At 38.9% G+C, this 4,929-nt stretch overlaps 1 pseudogene; it reads right to left on the reverse strand.

Moving 5' to 3' along the window:
• Positions 1-4,692: 4,692 nt before the first annotated feature.
• LOC102870783 overlaps positions 4,693-4,929 on the reverse strand; it is a 5,474-nt pseudogene continuing 5,237 nt past the window's right edge.

A 4,929-nucleotide genomic window follows, 5' to 3' on the forward strand; every position in this document is an offset into this window, starting at 1 on the left:
GAGAGAGAGAGAAGAAGAAGAAGAAGAAGAAGAAGAAGAAGAAGAAGAAGAAGAAGAAGAAGAAGAAGAAGAAGAAGAAGAAGAAGAAGAAGAAGAAGAGAGAAACTAACTTATCTTTAGAAACAACACACCACACAGAAGCTAAAAGATCACAAACCCAAATATTCTCTGAAGCCTTCTCTCTGTTATGTTGTTGTTAGGTGCCACCAAATTAAGTATGCCTCATAGTGACCCTGAAAACAACAAATCTGAACTCTGACTAATCTTGTGCCATCCTCACCATCACCAACACTATTGAGCCCATTGCTGTAGCCATTGTGTCAATCCACCTGGTCGAGGTTCTTCCTTTCTTTCACTGACCCTCTACCTTTCAAGAATGATGTATCTTACTAAGGAACAGTCTTCCTAACAGCATGCGCAAAGTATGAGACAAAGCTTTTCCACCCTTGCCTCTAATGAGCACTCTGGCCGCACTTTGTACAAGATCTATTTGTTTGGGCAGGTTGTGGAATAGTCAGTATCTTCACCAACTCCATAGCTCAAAGGCATTAATTTTTCTTCTGTCATCCTTTTTCATTGTCCAGCTCTCAGATGTATAGCAAGTGACTGAAAAGACCATGGTCTGCAGCAAGCGTACTTTAGTCTTTTAACTGACATCATTGCTCCTCAGTACTTTGGAGAGGGCCCTAACATAGTCTACAATTAAATATGACGTTTCAAACTTGTTCTTAGATGTTTGCCTAATTAAGAAATGTTAAAATGGAAAGATGTTAAGATAACAGGTTAAAGTAATTGAGACAAGACCTCACATAGGTGCCCTCTGGAGCCACTGAAATGAAACAACAACACGGTGCCTTTGAACCCTATCTGTAGTGGGTTTTTGAGGCTTTAGAACTTTGTGGAAGGAGACTACCTATCCTTCTGCCTTGGAGCACTGTTGGATTCAAACTTTAGAACTTTCCATTAGCAGCCCAACACACCATGCACCATGCTACCTTGGCTCCTTGGAAAAGAAACCTACTATATATTTAAGAACACATTTTTTTAGGTTGAGATACAGAAAGATAATCCTATCTCAAGGCTCATCGGTCCCCAGGGCCTTTACTTTTATATACCAATTGATTGGAATTGTTTCCTGTCCTGGACCATCCTCATGATATATTCTATGCTTGAGCCTATTGTTATAGTCAGTCTATCTCATTAAGGGGCTTCCTCTCTTTCATTGACCTTCTACTTGTCCCAGTATGATGCTTCACACCCCCCCCCCTTTGGCAAGGACTGGCATGCCTGACACTATGAGATGAATTTTTTACCATCCTTGTCTATTAGGAACACCTTGGTTGCACTTCCTACAAGACAGATTTGTTTGCTCTTTGGCAGTCCATAAGACAGTCAAGATTTCTTGCCAACATCACATTTGAAAAGCATTGATTCTTCTTTGGTCTTCCTCATTCATTATCCAACTTTCAGATTGATACAAAGGAATTGAAAACATCATAACTCGAATAAAGTGCACCTTAGTCTTTAAAGTTATATTCTTGTTCTTAGCACTTTAGACAGATCTTTGACAATAGATTTTTTCCAGTGTAATGTGTCTTTTGATTTTTCAGAGTTCATTGTGAGTCAAAGTAAAATGAAATCCTTGAAAACATCAATCTTCTCTTCATTTATTATCTATATTTATGTTGTCTATTGAACTAGTGGTGGAGATTTTTTGTTTGCTTGATGTTGAGGTATATAATTCATATTGAAGGCTGTAGTCTTTGATCATCTTCAGGAAATGCTTCAAGTCTTCTTCACTTACTGTAAGCAAGGTTATGTTATTGGTATAATGCAGGTTGTTGATAGGTAGTCTTCTTTCTATCCACATTTTTCTTCATGGAGTCTTGACTCTCGAATTATTTTCTCAGTCCAGATTCTTGAACTAATTGAATAGGTACAAAGACAAAATTTAGCTCTGGCCCACACCTTTCTTGAACTTAAACCATGCACTATTCCCTTGTTCTATTCATATAATTGCTTCTTGACTTATGTATAAGTTTTGCATGAACACCAGGTTCATGAGCACACTCTTCTCAATATTATCCATAGTTGGTCATGATCCACAGATTCACATGCTTTTGCATAGTCAATATAAAGTAATAAAATATGTTCTGTAGAAGACATTAAAGTAAAAATGTATGCAAATATAGAAAAAGATGGTTCTTTCCCAAGGGGAAGCGAAATTTATATATTATTTGAAGACTTGCTTCCACATGATGGTCCATGAGGCAATTCAAGATCTCTGAAAGTGGAGGAAGTCTCTTTAAGATAATAGTTTTAAGCAGTTATATTAAAGTTTTCTGTAACAATTATTATCTGGATACCTTTTTAAATTATTCAGAATCAGAGCTTTTTCTACCATCTCTCCAAGTTCCTTTGCCAAGAATGTATACAAAATGCCTGTTTGATTTTTTTAGAGTGTTAGGAGTATACTAACTGTTTAAGTGTGTTTATCTGCATATAAATATAGTTTGAAAAAAGTATCAGTAAATAGGTACATAATATATCCAGATCTTTAAAAACTTTCATGAAACTTAGGTACAGGTATTGAAATTAGATTTTCTTGGTAGTACTAGGAAATTATATGGCTAAAGATTATTTACAAAAAAGGAAGAAGCTGAAAAATAAGATGATAGGTATGCAAAACAGGACAATACATTAAGTTGCTCTCAAGTACGATTTGCATAAGAAGGCTAATGTTCTTAAACTTGCTCTTTAATCTACCATATCCTGATACTCTGGCAAACAATACAACTAAAAACCATTTCTTCCCAACTGTACAATAAAATGTGTAATACCAAGGGTATGACTGCTAACTGCTAATTTAGTAGAACATAATCCAGATAGTTACTAAAAAGCTACTATTTAAATTTTAAAGTAGGAAAACATGTTCAAAACAACAAAAGACTAACTCAGTTCCAATTTGGGGTTAATTTAAAAGGTTTTCAAAAGAGCTAACCTAAATGAAGGAATTACTTTGGTTAAGTCTGGCTGACCAGACTTCTAAAAATAAGATTAGGTAGGAGGAGCACATCAATCCAGTTGCCACACTTCTCCTCATACAGCCCCACCTCCCGGATAATCTGTTCTGCATATAGGTTGAAAATGTTTGGAGATAGGACACATCCCTGGTGTACACCCTTCCCAATTTTGAACTGTGCAGTGTTTCCTTGCTCTGTGCTTATGACTCCCTCCTTGTCTAAGTATAGGTTTCGCATAAGCACAATCAGGTGTTCTAATATTCCCATTCTTCTCAGAGTCAGCCACAGTTTGTTATGATCCACACAGTCAAACGCCTTTGCACAAACATAGATAGACATTCCTCTGGGACTCTGTGCTTTCATCCAGGATCCGTCTAACATTAGCTACAATATCCCTAGTACCACAACCCCTTCTAAAGCCAGCGTGGACTTCTGGCAGTTCTCTGTTGATGTGCTGTTACAGTTGTTTTTGGATTCTCTTCAGCAGAATCTTGCTTGCATGTGATATCAATGATATTGTTCAATTTCCACACTCTGTTGGGTCACCTTTCTTTGGAATGGGAACAAATATAGATCTCTTCCAGTTAATTGGCCAAGTGATTGTCCTCCAGATTTCTTGACACAACTTGGTGAGTACATCTAGGGCAGCGTCTGTTAGTTTAAATCAACAATCTGCATTATGCAGATGACACAACACTGCTTGCTGAAACTGAGAAGGACCTGAAGCACTTGCTGCAGAAGGTCAAGGACTGCAGCTTTCAATATGGATTGAGGCTCAATATAAAGAAGACAATGATTCTTCACCACTGGGCCAATTGGCAGCATCAGGATGGATGGTGAAGAGATTGAGATTGCTCACAGCTTTAGTTTGCTTGGCTCCACAATCAACACTCTTGGAATCAGCAGCCAAGAAATTAAGAGACGTATTGCGATGGGAAAGTCTGCTGTTAGGGACCTCTCCAAAGTACTGAAGAGCAACGATATCAGTCTGGAGACTAAGGTGTGCCTGATACAGGCCATGGTCTTTGCAATCAGGTATTATACGTCAGAGAGTTGACGAATGACTAGGGAGGATAGAAGGAGAATTTATGCCTTTGAGCTGTGGTGCTGGAGAAGAGTATTGAATATACCATGGCCTGCTAAGAAAATGAACAGGTTTATCCTGGAGAGGGTTATACTAGGCTTTTCCTTGGAGGCAAAGATTCTGAAGCTTTGTTTGACATACTTTGGATATGTTGCAAGGAGGGACCAGTCCTTGGAGAAGGACATCATGCTTGGGAAGGTGGAGGGACAGCACAGGAGGGGAAGACCCTGTATGAGGTGGATTGATTCACTGATTGGGGTAACAGGAGTAGGTGTGTCAGAGACAATGAGATTGGCACAAGATAGAGGAGGATTTAAGGCTGTTGTACATAGGGTCGCTATGAGTCGTCGCAGGTGACTCGATGGCACATAACAAGAACAACAGGAGGAGCACAAGGAACAGTCAGCAGCCTTCGTCAGCTGAGTAACATCAAAATCCCAACAGGCTTCTCCACTTATTGGAGGAATTAATTTTAAAGGTCCCATCATCCACGTGCTTATGTAAAATCACCTCTAGGGCCCTCCTCTGCCACCACCTATCACACTCACATTAAAAACTGTGCATCAGTTGTACTTTGTGGCCTTTTCATTGGAGACTATAAGTTTGAGTGGGATTATTCAGTGTGAGGTTCACAATGAGAGAAGGTGGATCTCTCTTGTTCTTGTGAACAGTGATCTTTCCTTTTAATGCCTCACCTTCTTTAATTGAAAATGGCTTTTCCAAGTACCTGCAAAAGACTCAAGCAAGACCCACACCTCACTCCATACACAAAAACCAACTCAAGGTGGATCATGGACCTAGGACTAAAACCAAGGACTAAAA

This window comes from Elephantulus edwardii, unplaced genomic scaffold (assembly GCF_000299155.1).
Source record: "Elephantulus edwardii isolate Elephantulus edwardi_28Jun2011 unplaced genomic scaffold, EleEdw1.0 scaffold00319, whole genome shotgun sequence".
Lineage (NCBI taxonomy): Eukaryota > Metazoa > Chordata > Mammalia > Macroscelidea > Macroscelididae > Elephantulus > Elephantulus edwardii.